Below are 17,452 nucleotides of genomic sequence, written 5' to 3'. Positions count from 1 at the left end.
AATAGTAAGCTAGTTCACTAAATTTGTTCTGGAGTAAAGCACCTGCAAACTTATAGTTGTTCTTAATGTAATCACACAGAATGAGCTCAATCTCCAGTTAACACATTGTGACCACCTGTGTGAAATGTTGTCTAAATGTTGTCTATGAAGGAATCTCCTTAGTGACACCATGCCCAGAGGGTGGGAGTGGGGGCTGGTTCTAGGCATTTCTTTAAGTATGGAACAATAGACTTTCAGAGGAAACAAGACATCAGTAAATACCATGTTGCCTATATTAACCTTGTAGGTACAGGGAGCCACTGTAGTTGGCAGAATCTCTCTCAAATGCTTAGTTTCATGATTCCTGCATTTTTCTACTCATCACCTTTCTTTTCTAAAGATAAGTACTATCAGAAGTGCTTATATTAGCTCTGTACCACACAGGACGTTTCTAGGACATGTAATAGAGGTGCAACAATTAAAGAAGTTAGGAGCGATCTGGGAGCCTGTCTTACTTCCTGTGAACTCACCAAAGGAAGGGTATAAATCACTATGATGTTTGCCTTCTGAGTAGCCAATTTCTAGTGTTGGAATGGGTGTAAGAAATTGAGTGCAGTAAAGATTTTATGGACCAAATCATGGAATTAATCAGGAGGCCAGGGAATCATGTGAACATCATGCATGTTGAGTGCAGATTTCTCATGCTGTCAATATTTTCTGGCCTCCACTATACATTTGTGGGATATTTTATATCTCAGTGACCTTTGAGGAGTGTGCTTTTCTGGATGCTTCCCAGAAGAACCTTTACAGAGATGTGATGCTGGAAGTCCTCAGAAACCTGGCTTCTATAGGTAATAATGATGGTTTTAAAATTAATCAAATAGAGAACTCATGTTTATTTTGGTCATTTATGTAGAAGGTGAAAAGGAAATCAGTTGGTGAATTATTGAAGCATAAATGGCACCTACAATTTTGCAAAGCATTTCTAGCTCCTAAATATTCATAAAGATTGTTATGTTCTCATTTTAGGAAACAAGTGGGAAGACAAGACCACTGAAGATCAGATTGAAAACTCTGGAAGCAACCTAAGGTAACTGTACTCACAAGAGGAATTTGTGAGGGAATCTGAGAACTGTCATATAATTTTTAAAGCAAACCAACCGAAGAAGTATGCATAATTTGAAATGTATTTATTCTTATGATATTTTTTACCAGAAATATATACTTATCTGTAACAGCTTTCAGTCTTTTCAAAGTATTTGACATGCAAAAAGTACTATGAAATTGCGTATGTGAATATCACTATGTGAATAATAGCCATAGAGAAACTGTGTTGCAAAGGATTGTTTCCTTTCAATCTCTTTATTTTCAGGCAACTTTAACAAGTCAGAAAATCTATCCTTTACCTGATGTTGGTAGAAATGTAAAGATCTATAAATAAATAGAAAATTGTGAATGAGTTAGGTATCAATTATGTGCTGGTCACATCTTCTTCAAAGAAGTCCTATGGTAAACTTCAAACTTTCCCCACAGAATAGTGTGGGGAAACCTTCAAATCAATTCCAATTCTTAATCAAACAAAGAAAAATTTTAATAGAGTAAATCCATGTGACTTCATTATGTGTGCAAAATATTTCATATGTCCTTCATTCCTTCATAGGCACATCACATCTCACTCTGGACACAAATACTGTAAGCATGAGGAATTTGAAGAAAAGCCATGTGAATTTAAACAATATAGGAAATCTCTGGTTTCTCTCAAAAGCATTCACACACAAATGTTGTTACAAACTGGAGATAGACCATATGATAGTACAGTATGTGGGAAAGTTATCAGTTGTTCCAATGACATTCAAAGACATGAAGAAACTTATACTAGGTGGCAACCCTATGAATGTCAACAATGTGGTGAAGCCTCTTCTTCTCTCCCAGGTGTTCAAAGACACATGATAACACACAGTGGAGGTAAACCTTTTCAATGTGAGGTATGTGGGAAAGCCTTTCATTTCTCCTCTTTATTTAGAAGACATGAAAGAACTCATTCTGGAGAGAAACTCTATGAATGTAAACAAGATGGTCAAACCTTTATTTCACACACAAGTCTTCAAAAGCAGAGGATCACACACACAGGGAATGCGCATTTCAAATATAAGGTATGTGGGAAAGACTTTGCTTATCCCAGATTACTTAGAATACATCAGAAAACACATACTGGAGAGAAGCCCTATGAATGCAAACAATGTGGAAAAGCCTACACTACTGCCTTTTACCTTCGGATACATAAACACACTCATACTGGAGAGAAGCCCTATAAGTGTAAGCAGTGTGGCAAAGCCTTCACTCAGTCCTCTAACCTTCACACACATGAACAAACTCATACTGGAGAGAAGCCCTAAGAATGTAAACAGTGTGGCAAAGCCTTTGCTAGATCCAGTGACCTTAACAGACATGGAAGAATGTATACTGGAGAGAAGCCCAATGAATGTCAACAACGTGGAGAAGCCTTTGCCACATCTTGTCTGCTTCACACATGTGAAAGAACACATACTGCATAGAAATTGTATGCATGAAAACAACTGGTAAACTCTTCTGTTATTACTGTTTCACTCATATACATGTAGGAAGTTTACTGGAGAAAAATCCTTTGAATGTGAAATATGGTAAATCAATATTTCATGTCATCCTCAAAAACAAGGGAGGCTCACACTGCTGAAAATGTGTGTGTGTGTGTGTGTGTTTGTGTGTGTGTGTATGTGTGTGTGTGTGAGAGAGAGATCGATCAATCAATCGATCCACTGGGGATTTAGTCTGGTGGTGCTCTACCACTGAGCTACATTCCAGTTCCTTTTTGCTTTTTATTTTGAGACAGGGACTTGCTCAGTTTCTTAGGGTCTTCCTAAGGTGTTGAGGCTAGCCTCCAACATTGATTCTTCAGAATCAGCCTCTCGAGTCTCAGGAATTAAAGGCATACACCACCACATCCAACTGAATAACTCTTTAAATGTGAAAAATATCACAAATCATTCCATTTTCCCTGTTGCCTTCAAAGTCATTTCACTCATATTGAAAAACAAACCCTCTGAATGTGGGGGATTTGCTACATTCTGTCAGCTTCATTTCCTTTCTTATATATGAAAACAGTCATGCAGAGAAGCCCTGTGAATGTGAGAAATGTGGGAAATCTTCTAGTTTTCTCATTTTTTTTCCTAAGGACTGGGAATATTGTTTTGGAATAAAAAGAATAAATCCTATGCAAGTAAGAAATATAAAGGGTTCAGTCATTCTAGTTTTGTTCAGTTGTATGAAAGGACTCATACTGTAGAAAATGCTGAGGATAAGCCACGTGGGGCAGTATTCAGCTTTCAGAGTTTTCTCCAAAGGCATAAAAGAATTCACATCTGTGAAAATCCTTTTTCTATCTTTAAAAATTGCAGTAACACTTTAAACTTTCCAGGTCCCTTTGAACAGCATTTAAGAAATCACACTGGAGAAAAGCCCTGTATGTAGAAATGTGGTGAGACCTTTGCTTGTTTCAGATCCATTTGAACTTGTTCAGACTTGAGGAAAATTTTTTTTATTTCATTTTATTTATTTATTTTGAGATAACCACTGTAGGTGCGTGAAAATGGTGTGTGCCTTCATTTCTTTCTTTCTTTCTTTTTTTTTTTTTAATCTATTCAGAGGTAACAAAACTGCACCCTGGGTTGGAAAGGAGCATTGCATCAGCATGAAGATTTGAAAGCAACATGTTTTTCTGGGTTAAATCTCTCTTATTGTTAGATTCCATTTTCCTGTATTTTAAGTCTTCTGAGTCTAATGTTTCATTACATATTGTGTATGTTAGTTTAGGCCTCTCCACTCTAGTCTTTGGTACAGATTGGTGAAATGGCTCTTCTGAACTTCTTTCCTCTCTTTCTTTGTTCAGATTTCACCCAGGGGTGCTCTACCACTGAGTTTCTCCACAGTCCTTTTAATTGTTATTTTTTGAGATGGGGTGAGGCTGGCAGCTGGGACCATAGGGATGTGTCTGTGTACCCTGCAGCTGGCCTCTTCCTTTTCCTTGATTGCTTATTGATCTGTTGATGACTCTGGGACCACCACTCTTGTCACTTGTGCTTGTTCTAAGGCTCATGTATTGTGCTGTATGTAGGCACATTAAAAAGCATTATAAAATAATGTCATTTGTGTATATTGTTTGGAGAGGCACTTTCTCAAAATATATTTTGCCCTATACTTGAGTTCCTTTCTCTTTTCTTTTCCCAGTTCTGAGGACCAAATCCTGCCTTGTGCATGCTAGGCAGGGATTCTAGCACTGAACGCTCCGTAGCTCAGAAGGTGAGTTTGCTGCTGCTGTGAGTGTGGACCCCACTGATAACCACATCAGCAGATGTAGCTCTGCTGGTGTTTCCTCCACAATTGCAGCTGATCTCTTCCTTCTTAAAGGTCTTTTATACTAGCGATTTTTTTTTTTTTAAAAACTACATCCAACTTAGGTTTTCTCCCCATGAATAATACTTAGGTGGAATATGCCAGAAAACCCAGGCTTGATTTCTCTCTGTGTTTAGAGTACCTCAGTAGCCCTGGGAAAATTGTGTGATGATTTTCTTAATACACACTGCATGACCAAAGGCTTGGTAAGGAGCATCCCAGTCTGATGTCCTAATATAGCGGCACTCACTTCTCCACCAAATAATCTTATATAAGCTTCTCAAGAGACCTTCACCATAATTTTCTTTCAACAGAATGTCAGGAAAAGATTTTGCAAAGATCTCAATGTGGGTTATAACACAGACTTCTGCTTTTGTGGCAAAGCTTGCAAGACCTCTGACCAATCTTACAATTCGTACACAAAGCACTTTCTGTGAACTAATCAAAACAACAAAAAAACACCTTTATGTATACCACTACAAAAAATATAAACCTCCACCCCTGTCCCGCTGGATGTAAATAAAGATCAATGAAATTCCAAGCAGTGATCCAAAAAATTTTAAGTGATACCCCTCAGAACCCTGCAGCTAATCAATGTGCTCCTGGAACATTCTTTGGGTGTCTAGCCTCATGTGTCCTACATCACTAATGAAGCTACAGCCTCCAACCAGGTGATATTGTGCAGTACTTGCTGTGGAGAGGGCTGTTTCTGCTCATGCTAAAGGATTCAGTTACTTGTCCTAAGGATTCAAAGCATCCTGAGCAAAACCTCACCTACAACCTATTCAGGTGTCATGGATCTTGGGTGATCATTGGTAAGAGTTCCTTACATACTTGTGTCCAAATATTGAAGTTTGCCAACATGCCAAAGATGGGTTGATTGTCACTGCTATCTCTGTTCCAGCCTTTTGCTGTGTCTCAGTGCTCATTTGGAAAGGAAGGCCAAAAGAATGTGCTGTGGCACTTCTGTTTTTGATAAATACAGCCTAAGCCATCCAGTAAAACTTCATCTTTAAAAGATAGTTTTGGGGCTGGGGATGTGGCTCAAGCGGTAGCGCGCTCACCTGGCATGCGTGCGGCCCGGGTTCGATCCTCAGCACCACATACAAACAAAGATGTTGTGTCCGCCAAATACTAAAAAATAAATATTAAAAAAAAAAAAAGATAGTTTTGAACACTTCCCAGGATTTCCAAAAACTTTCTTTGCAGCTAATGAGTCAGTGTGGCAATTTCCTAGTTTTACAGTTTTTGATTTAGTAGAAATATTGCATAGAGTTGTGTGAGCACTTGATGCATGCCGCAGCCCGGCTGGCTGGGCAAAATAACCAGGGGGTGACGAATAACTTGTGTACGTTGATACAGCAGGAGTAGGAGCCGTTTATTGCAGGACAGGAGCAGTATTTATACATTCCACACAGCTTATCTAATTAGCATAAACTAGATACATCAGTCAACCAATCAGGAATCTCCACACTTAATGGCTCGGTTTTGTTACTTCTCAAACCACTCCCTCTGACATTTTGCCAGGCACCATCCAGACTTGTTTACGAACTTTAACATTCCCCTGGCAAAATGCCAGGTGTTATTTTGACTTGTTTATAGACTCTAACAGATGCAGTCTGGACTTCTTTGTAATAAATCCATTTGCCAAAGGCAGTAGTTGCAGGCTTGCTCCTGGGCAGTGTGAGGGACTGGAGTGAATGCAGCTGTCCTGGGGTATGGGCATTCTTTGTAGGAGTTCAGTCTTGGTGAGTACATCAGTGTAGGAATCAGACTTCTAGGAGGGCTACAGAATCTCCTGACAGGACCTGCCTGGCCCTTTTGGACAATAGTGTTGTCATGTGAGCTGGCAGGTGGATGGCTACCTTCTGATGGATTTGGGTTTGTAGCTGAGCAAATAGTGAGAATGCACAATGATTAAATGAGAATTAAAATATTCTTTGTCATACCAAAGACATAATTAGGGGGCCAAACATAATAACAAGTAACCTCTTGGACCTTGAATCACATATTTTCCTTCATATATACATTTTCTTACAAAATTTTATAGTGTGATGCTTATGTGGAATAAACTGAGATAAACATGGAGAGGTTTATTTAATGGTACAGTGTACTAGACGTTTTAAAGTCTTGCAGCAGGCTTAGATTACACTATTGTTAAAATTTTATGTAAGACTCTGAAATTCTCAAAGTTCTTGAGAATCCCCAGGTGCTGTGGCATACACCTGAAATACCAGTGGCTAAAGATTCTGAGGCAGGAAGATTGTGATTTTTTTTTCACTTTTTTAAAGAGAGAAAGAATTTTTTAATATTTATTTTTTAGTTTTCAGTGGATACAACATCTTTATTTTATTTTTATGTGGTGCTGAGGATTGAACCCAGCACCCCATGCATGCCAGGTGAGCATGCTGCCATTTGAGCCACATCCCCAGCCCATGTTTTCATTTTTCTTAAAAATTATATATATATATATATATATATATTTTTTTTTCCCTAAGAATCAAACCCAGTGCCTCACACATGCTAGCTAGGCACATTGTCAACCACTGAGCCACAACCTTAGCCCAAGGGTTGTGATTTGTAAGGTGGCCTCCCTGGATAACAAGGAGTAAAGAACTCAGTGAGACCCTGTCTCTAAGAAGTAACTCAAAAAATAAATAAAAAAGAAGGCTGGGAGGTGGCTCAGTGGTTGAGTGCCACTGAGTTAAATTCCCAGTACCCCCAAGAAAAATGCATTAGGAACCAAGTTTTAATAAACTGTATGATGGGTGGATGGGCTTGTCCATTATATTGTTTTCTTCTTGGTATTCTCAGGCATGGTTTATTAATTCAGGAACTCTGTAAAATTCACCAATTCAATAAAAATCAAGTGTATGGTTTTAAAAAATAATAATATAGCAAGGTCCATGAGGAGCAGCTTCCTGCTCTGGGAACCCTCAGTAATTCGTAGTCGTCACAAGTGGCCATAATGTCCTTATCATAATGAGTTTGTGAAAGCTTCTATTGTGCAGGAGTCTCTGAAGGTGCTAAATGTGCCTGTCTTTTCAGAGCCTTTTGGTGGAGGAATTCCATATGGAGGTCTCTGATTTATAGATGATGTCATTGGGGAGCTCAAGTGAAACTGATAAGTGAAGAACACGTTACCACCTGGTCCAGTGCAGTCCAAAAGGTGCCAGATTTTCTTGTCTTTAAGGAGTTTGTCAAGCAACCTTGGAGGAGAATGCCAGCAATTTACGATGTGCTCCTGCAAAAACGTAATGCTGTGAGTCTCTGCTCAGGTCATTTGTGAAAAGCTGATGAATAGTCGGAAAATTTATTTGGTCCTGTTAGTGATAAGGACAATTTGCATTAGAATGCTATTGAAGTAGAGAAAACAGAAAATATTAGCCAATTCTGAGGCCAAAATATATACCAGTTGTTGATTAGATAGGATTAGTAATTTTCATTATATTTGGTATTGGGTATGGATACTTACAGACAGGACCAGATCATCAAAATAGCAGTAATCTACCCAAGGCAAATGTTGAGATAGAGAATATCTGTGTTTCTGTAGTTGGTATTTTATTTTTTCCTCTGTGATTATCAGGGACTGTGTTTAAACATTTCAGGATGCCCAGATAGAACTCTGATTTTTCCATATTTAATGAATTAGAAAATGTTAGACTATTAAATATTCTGAGGAGCACATCAGATTTTATAGGAATTTTTAGTTTCCATATACTTGTTTTAACATATCAAAAAACATATGAAGTGATTTAATTAGAGATTGATGGTGTTTATTTATTTATTTTTGCTACTGGGGATTGCTGCGACAATTGTGGCCAAACTAGCAGGTTCTGGCAAGTTTTGATGGGACATTGGAAGAAATAAAGAGTCACACACGCATAAGATACAACATCTGGAATCGGGTGGAGCACTGCTCTATGATGGAGCAGCAGGTCTAAAGAATTATACCGGGGGGGCTGGGGATGTGGCTCAAGTGGTAGCGCGCTCACCTGGCATGTGTGGGGCACTAGGTTTGATCCTCAGCACCACATATAAATAAAATACAAGATGTTGTGTCCACCAAAAACTAAAAATATAAATGAACAAATATTAAAAATTATTTCTCTCTTTAAAAAAAGAATTACACCAGCAATTTTTATTGTATATCTTTCATTGATCATATTAAAGACTATGCAAGCATTAGAAACTTTTCCAGTCACCAAGCATGCCACTGCCATTAAGTCATTAGAGACCTCCATCTCAGACACTTGTCTCCCAATCACTGTCACTGGTCTCCACAGGGGATTGAACCCAAGGCTGCTTTACCATTTAGCAACACCCTCACCAAGGCTCCCCCTCTTTTTTCTTTCTTGAGACAGTGGTGGACTCTGTTGCCCAGGCTGACCTCACACTCATCTAAAACTGGAGCAATGTGGTCTCTGAACCTTTACCCCAATGGCAGTCACATTTGTTGGGAACTCAGCTGAAGTGGTTCGATTAAAGTAATGACTTTGGAATTCTATAGGATGTGACTACTGTTTCCAACCCATTCTACCAGGCCTGGTAGAAATTTGCAAGTCCATTTTTATGTCTCCAGATCATAAGAAAAAATATTTTTTCAAATTTTCACAGATGCACCAATATCACACACCCTAAGTACTTGGTAATGAGGGCAGGGATTATGGGAAATTCATTGGAATTGTGTGGATCCATCCTACCTTCTGATTTGTCTTCCCTATTTTCTCTCTCACTTATTATATTACAAGGTGTTCTTAACCACTAAGCCACATCCCCAGACCCTCTTTCATCCCCATGACAGTAGAATGCATATATATACACTTTGGTATATCATACTTGGATGGGATATCATTTCTCATTTTTCTGAGTGTACATGTTGCAGAATCATATTAGTCATGTAGTCAAATATATACATACAGTAATGATGTCTGTTTCAATCTACTTCTATCTTTCCTATTCCCACATCCCTCTCCCCTCCCTCCCATCACTTCCCTCAACCTAATGTAAGGTAAAGCTGTTCTGCCCCAGTGCCCCCTCCTTCCTGAATTAGCATCAGCATAATAAAGAAAACATTCGTCTTTGGTTTTGCGAGACTGGCTTATTTCACTTAGCATGATATTCTCCAACTCCAACCATTTACTAGAAAATGCCATAATTTTAGCCTACTTTCAACCTGACTGATATTCCATTGATTATATATACCGCATTTTCTTTATCCATTCGTCTTTCGAGAACCACCTAGGTTGGTCCATAGTCTACCTATTGCAAGTTGAGCTGCTATAAACATTGATGTGGCTGATGAAGAGGTCATACATGTGAAAATATTTTTTAAAAAAAAACAAGTTGCTGAGCAGGAGAAAATATTTTACATTATATATTTAATTATTTCATAGTATTCAGACTATAAAAGGAACTCTAGTGACACCGTAATAAAATGATCAACAAATTAAAAAAATGAATTCCAAATTATGAACCCCTCAAATATTTCTGCTACTCTTTATGGTGTTTTCTGAGAATGATTTTCAAAATGCTAATTGTTACTTTTTGCTCCCAGTCATCTGGAAGTTTCTAGAGAAAGGGCGCCCCTTTCCTGCACTAGGCCTAAGTTCCTGTGGTTTTGCTAACTTCTGTTGCTGGAAGAATTGCTTCTCTCTCAACTCAATTATAGGTACCAAAGGGGAAAATTAAACTACCGATAGACTCAATAATATTTGAGCACTTTCTGAGCCCTGACCTACCCTTGTTCACCCCAGTAATAATTCCAGGCCTTCCAGTTGTTTTCAGAAGTAGTTTCTCCATGTACTGAGCATCTAAAATTAGTGACTTCTGTTCCAGGGAGTATATCCTAAACATCCAATTTCTATAAGCAACAGAGACTGAGCATGTGCAAATATTCATACATTACAAATAGTTGGATTTGCATTGTTCGTAACTACTTCGAAAAACTAAAATTTGCAGCAGTAGTGTTAAAATGTGTTAGAAATCACAGATTCCTGTTTCACCACAGAAAATACAGTACACTCTTCTTCTAGCTACCTGACAGCCTGGAATATAACACACTTGCCTCAGAAATTTAATGCATCAGTTAAATGAAAACTTTCCTTCACCCTATGCAGTCTTATCAGAATGCCTATATTAAAAATCTGAAAGATAGGGGCTGGAGTTCTGGCTCAGTTATAGAGTGCTTCCCTAGCACATGGGAGGCACTGTGTTCAAGCATCAGAACCACATAAAAACAAATAAATAAAATAAAAGTTATTTATCTATGACTAGTAAATAAATAAGTAAAATATTTAGAAGTAAAAAATAAAAATCTGAAAGATAGTAGGTACTCCAGAGCATATGAGCATGGATATAAAGATTCACTTGTAAAAATGCTGGTGAGAATATAAATTGAGTAAAGCTATTTTTGAAAATGGTATTAAGGTTCTTCAATAAGTTAAAATAAAAATGTCATATGATTCAGCAGTAGTAATTCTGGGTATGTATCTAAAAAAATTGGAGTCATTAGATCATAGAAAAGACTACATTTATATTTTCATTGTAGTATTTTTCACAGAACCTGGTAAAAGAACTGAAGTACCTTTAAGGTAAATGGTAGGTTGGGCATGGTGCCACATACCTGTATTCCCAGCAGCTTGGGAGGATGAGACAGGAGAATCATGAATTTAGAGCCAGTGTCAGCAACATATCAGCCAGCCACTAAGCAAATCAATGAGATCTTGTCTGTAAATAAAATATGAAAAAGGAGCTGGTGATGTAGCTCATGGTTGACTAGCTCTGATTTCAATACACAGCATAATAAATAAATAAATATGCTCAACACATTGACCCTATGCTTTATTTTCCAAGAAGCAATTTACTTGCATCCTTTCTGGATTAACTGGACAGGATGTGTTACATTCTTTAACAAACTATTATCTGCAGGAGAAATGCAGATAATAGAAATTTCAAAATAATGTTTGTAAGAGGAACGCAAGTTACACTAAAGGGGAGACTTTCGTGATCTTGTTAAAGACCAGATTCTGGAACTCAGGGAAATAAAGATAATTCCTACTAACCATAAAATCTGCAAGAGTTTATGATTAAGAATTCAATTATAAATCATGAACATGAGGCTAATTAACCTAAAGTTTTCATGGCATTGGATACTTGAGAGTTTGATATTATCCTGCTGTCAGTCCAAAGTCAAGAAGTGTACCTGGGCAGGATTCTTTAGAATCTTTTTTTAGATCTCTAATAAAATTGGAGAGAAAGAGAGCCATGCTATTCTCTTTACAAAGAGGACACATTCTCTCTCTTTAAAGTGACACCTTTTTCTTCCTTCACATCACTTCTAATAATCTCATTGTGTCTATTTTTTCTCATGTGAAATGCTCACAAAGAGAAAGCAAAATCTATAAACTGTCATCCAGTTCTTGGAGGAAAAATTAGAAATACTGCATCCTTTTGAAATATAGCATAAAAATAGTTGATAAGGCAAAGAGGAAATGCTGGCATTAAAATTGTGAACAGAGCTGAGTGCAATGGTGCACTCCTGTAATCCCAGGGTCCTGGAAGGCTGAAGCAGAAAGATCATGAGTTCAATGCCAGCTTCAGCAAGGGAGAAGTGCTAAGCAAATCAGTGAAACATCTTTCTTTAAATGAAATACAAAATACTGCTGGGGATTTGTCTCAGGGGTCGAGTGAGCCAATAAGTTCTAGAATGATTTGTTATCCAGTGACAATTAATTGACCCACTATAGGCTGGAACTCAAGATTCAATCACAAGTTCCACAGAAGTCATATGGAAAATAGCTGGAGTCTTATAGATAATGTGGTTAAGTTGTTCCTGCACCCTCTGTCTGACAGGGTCACAGCATGGGGGATGCTGTGGCAGGGCTACACCATCTGGAAACTGAAACCATGGTGAAGGGTAAGTGTTTTGTTATGATACTCATGATATGGATAATAGGGTATACATCAATCAATAATAAAAGTACATGTTGATGGAAATGGCAGGAAAATTCCCAAAATGAGACTAAAGATACAATTAAGACATGCCTGGAGATGTGTTTTAATATCTCTCAGGATACAAACAATAGTGTTATTCCTCAAAAATTTATGAAGAAAATATTACAAATCTCAAGGTTCTTGAGAAAAACTTAACAACTTACACTAAGCCCCACATTCTAAATCTACAATCTGTGCAACATACATTTCCCCCCACTAACAGGCCCTCCTTTGCCTTACACAGGAATTCATGATAAAACTGGGAAACACATTGTTAATATTAATGGTAAATGGGTTGTGTTGAAGAGCCTGCTCTTTTGTTAAAGATTACAAAAACATAAGAATAGTTGTATTTTGAAAAATTATCAAAGAAACTCTTAAAGAAAGCAGTTACATAGGTCATATGAAAAAGAAAATTACCTTTGAAATTAAAAATAGAATAATATAAAATTAATATACATACATTTTAGAAGCACTTCAGAAAAGTGCTTTTAAGTAATAGGCTTTCACTACTTTAATTGTTTTATTGGGACTTTAGAAGTAAGAAAGCTTACCAATAATCATAGGTATGCTTTAAAGTTAAAGGTTAATGATATAATTGTACGTATGCTTTGAAGTTAAAAGTTAATAATAGGTCAAGATACATGTGGTCGAGTTGTGTAGTCTAGCATTTATTGATTGAGGTGAAAATGTAAAAGCTTAATCGTGATTGGCAAAGGTTACAGGGAAATATTTTAAACAATGTACTCAATATCTTAGATAATTAATATGTATCTAAAAATATTGTAATTCTTAAAAATTATGTAAATCAAAGAAATTTTGAGCTTTGAAGCTATCCATTAACTACATGAAAAAACACTTGTAAAAAATGTATAAAAATAAAGGCCCCTCTAGGGGCAGCAGGTACTTCTGAAGGCTGCTCATAACTTGCAACTATAGTCCTGTCTCCTCTTCTTTCACCTAAGCCACTCATCCTTCAGGATCCCTGGATCTCTGGTAGCTAGGGCTTGACCTAAACAATAGAGATTTAATTTTTTTCTTTTAAATTTAATGTTGAGTTTGTTGATGGGTTGTATATATAAAATCTGTGATTTGTGCTCATATTCTCATAGTACCCCATACCAATGGGGGGGTAGACATCATAATCCTACCACTATGCTCAAGGCAAAAATTGCAAATAAGTCTGTTTTTAATTGCTTATACTCCAGAGTCTAGAGATCATCACTTCCATCTCTTTTTTACTTTTATTGTTAATACTAGAAACTTTAAATTTTATTTGTACTTTTCAAGTACAGCATAAGGTGTGTAGAAATGGTGGGTATATTTTGGACTGGTCTCCTAAAATTGACAAAAGGCAGTTATGCAAGGGTAATGCCATGAATCCTGGAGGATTTGTTAGTAGCATCCTTACCTTCAGGGAAGGTGGCATTCAGAAAGATGTTTGGCACTTAATTGCTGCCTCAGAATTCTTACATTTTACTGACAAACCTTTACCAGACTTTGTAGGCAAGAACTGTAACAGGAAGGTTCTTGCTACAGCTTATGGGTCTGTGTGCAATCTCCTTATGTTTTAATTACAGGAAATGTAAAAGTTAAAAGGGAAGATGATAGATATCTTGTAACATATAGTAAATGTAATTTAACTAATTGTATCACCAGAAATAATAGAGAAAAAGGAACGATGATGCTCCATCAGCCCTCCTTTGTCTTATTACCAGGAAATATTTCAGAGCCATGGTAGGCTGATGCTGGTTTTCAAGTCTTACAACAAATACATGCCCAGCTACCAAGACCTAAATGTGCTCTTGGACTCATAATAGTGAGAGTTGTTCCCTTGGTTTCTTTTATTGCTTCCATGGTGACAGCTTTGGTGGCCATATCTCAAATATTCAACATGCAAATTTTCTTAATTATTTGGCTCAGAATACTTCCAAGGCTCTTCACAATCAAATAAATGTTGACGAAAGGAATGAGACGAAGCTAAATGCCTTAGAGACTGCTGTCATGAATATAGATAATGACCTTTCCCCTTTGAAATTCTAGGAAAGACCTAAATGTCATGCTAGTTATAAGTATGTGTGTGTTACTGCTGCCAAATGCAATGCTTCTTAATGGTATTGGGTGAAGTTTCAAAACCATTTGTTGGATATTTGGCAGAATAATGCTTGGATCTTTTGGAGCTGCATCATCAGATTCAAGATACAAAAATGTAAGATTGATTTTTCAGATCCTACTTCTTTAACTGATCAAATACATAAGAATTAAACAGCTTTAACCCTGGAAACATGCTTAAATACTCTGCATGGTATATCCTTGTATTGTTCTCGTTGCTACTTATTCTCTCTTGTGTTGTAATTGTAGGATGTTGTGCCCCTAGAAGAAGAATTCAGGGACTCAAAATAATGACCCATCACCTGCTTTTTCAAAGAAAGAAGGACGGCTATGTGGGAAGCCCTTCTGAGTGACCCATGCCTTCCAGTCCTGAAGCAGAAGGCTCTGACCAGTCACTACATTTGTGGTGTCTTGGGCATTGTCCCAGCTCAGATAGAGAGGGGGGTCTTCAGATGTAGGCATTACCCACGAGGGTTGACTTACCCTCATGTGTCCCTTGTAACCCTGTCCCCTCTGGCCTTTTTTGAATAGAACTTTCTAAGAACAAGAGTCCTCCATTAAAAGCTCTCTTCTGAATGTGGTCACTTTCTCACCAGCCTCTAGTGACTTACTCTTGCCCTCCCTTTTGGGGATCCTGAGGTGAAGAGTGTAGAAGCCTTCCTGAAGCTTGGGTAAAGGTAAAGTATGTCTATGTTTTATTTGGTGTCCCTGGAAATTCACATGAGTGCCCTTAAGTTAAGCTGACTTTGCAGGTCGGGGGCGGCAATTTGTAACTGCGTGGGCAGCAATTTGTAACTGGTGTTCAGAGGGATCACACACACACACACACACACACAAACACACAGTGCTTATATTTTTCAAGAGTAAAAGCTAAAGCAAAAATGCCCCTGAGATGACTAGATATCCACAAGAAGAACAAATGTATTTGGATGTGTACCTCACATCATATACAAAAATAAAATTAAAAAAAAGGATCAAAGCCATTTGTGTAATAGCTAGAAGCATAAAAGTCATAAAAACAGTTGAGGAAATTTTCATTACTTTGGATGTGGTTATGGCTATATAATATTTGTATTTATTTTAATCACGCCACTCAGAATAATCCCCGTTTGAAAGTGGTATGATTTCATGTCAAAATAAACCTTAATGTTATGTGTAACTGAAATTCAAAAATAAAATTTAAAAATGAAGAAAGGCACTGGAGATGTAGCTCAGGGGTAAAGCACCCCTGAGTTCAATTTTCAGTACCAACAAATAATTATTAAAGGAACAAAGACATTTCTCAATTTAATAGGCTTAATCTTGACTCTGTTGACACTTCTGTGAGTTCGGTGAAAATGAGAACCATTTTCATGATAATTCATAATTTGTTAAAAAATATGCCCACAAAATTATAAGATTTCTCTTTTTTTGACTCCACAATACATTCATGAGTACATGAAGAAGCGACAAGTATACAGATGTTATTTGGGGTCAGAAGTTAATTAGTTAATATTATTTCTTTTACAGCCTTTCAGCTAATATGATTCCACACAATGCTATGGATCATTTGGCTCCAGAGGAATAATCTTTACTCTTGAGAAATTTCAATTTTATTTAAGTCTATAGATTAAGAAAAATGGATGTCCAGGTTTGACTTATACAAGGTAAATGTGGTTGGAGTTTTTTCAGATAGAAGTCCCCATTGGGGACAGTGAAATTTCAAATAGTATATATGGAAGCCTAGATGAAGTCTATAGTTTAAAAAAAAAACATATTGGCTAAATTATAAATATATTTTTCTTTACCCTTCACAAAATTTATTATGCCACATCATAAACCTCATATCTAAAATCCTGTAGATACTTTCTAAATATGTGGCATTATAAGCAGTATCTTTTGGCACATGCCTATAATCCTAGCAGTTTGGGAGGCTGAGGCAGGAGGATCACATGTTCAAAGCCAGACTTAGCAATTGGTCTCTAAGTAAAATTTTTAAAAGGGCTGGGAATGTTTCTCAGTAGTTAAGCTCCCCTGTGTTCAATCCCTGGTACCAAAAAGAAACAAATAAAATGTGTCTTTTCTAAGAATCTATTGTTTAATGCAGGGTTATGAGATTTTTACATGTTTTCTGCCAAGAATCTTTAGTCCCAATTCTCATATTTACACTTTTCTTCCATTTAAAATGAATTGTGTAAAGTGTGAGATCATGTTTGAGATCGTGTTCCAAATTTTATATGGATAGTTATTCCAGATGATTTGAAAACATTTTTCCTGTAATGTCTTGGCATTCTCCTTGAAAAATAATCCACCATAAATATAAGGATTTATTTCTAAATTCTATTCCATTTACTTATTTCTTTTTGCAGTAATGAATTTGAATCTAGGAACACTGTACCACTGAGATTTATCCCCAGTTCATTTTTTTTTTTTTTGGTTTTAAGACAAGATCTTGCTATGTTCCCAAGCGTGACCTCAAATTGTCAATTCTACTTCCTCAGTCCCCTGAGTTGCTGGTACTATAGGCATCCACAACCATGCCTGGCAATATTATTCCATTTAATCATTTTGTAAGTGTGACTCAGTACTGATTACAGTAACATTTTAAAAATAGCTTTATGAAGATGTACTATATATACATAATAAAGGGTCTCTGCTTGGTATTTTAACACATATGCCACATCCACTGATGAAATCTCTTTCTCATTTCCCACTTCCACTCTTTAACCTTTAAAAATCAACAACCTAAGTTCAGGTTAGCCTCCCCCACATGAGGGACAACATGCAGTGTTTGTATTTCTGTGTCTGGTTTTATTTCATTTTACAACTCTACCCTCCAATTTCACCCAATTGGTTGAAGGTGGCAGGGTTTGATTTTTATGGATGTATGCATACATATATGCCATATTTTCTTTATCCATCTGTCCCAGAATTCCTAGGTGATACTATATCTTTTCAA

At 37.0% G+C, this 17,452-nt stretch overlaps 1 long non-coding RNA gene across 1 annotated transcript; it reads left to right on the top strand.

Moving 5' to 3' along the window:
* Nucleotides 1–743: 743 nt before the first annotated feature.
* On the top strand, nt 744–1,744 carry LOC107161013. The gene is made up of 3 exons (XR_001505920.2): nt 744–830; nt 1,009–1,069; nt 1,640–1,744. It is a non-coding gene; the product is annotated as an uncharacterized LOC107161013 (long non-coding RNA).
* Nucleotides 1,745–17,452: the final 15,708 nt, after the last annotated feature.

Source organism: Marmota marmota, unplaced genomic scaffold (assembly GCF_001458135.2).
Source record: "Marmota marmota marmota unplaced genomic scaffold, marMar, whole genome shotgun sequence".
NCBI classification, from domain to species: Eukaryota; Metazoa; Chordata; class Mammalia; order Rodentia; family Sciuridae; genus Marmota; species Marmota marmota.
Note: the sequence above shows the minus strand (reverse complement) of the source record. Positions and strands in the feature narration are given on the sequence as shown.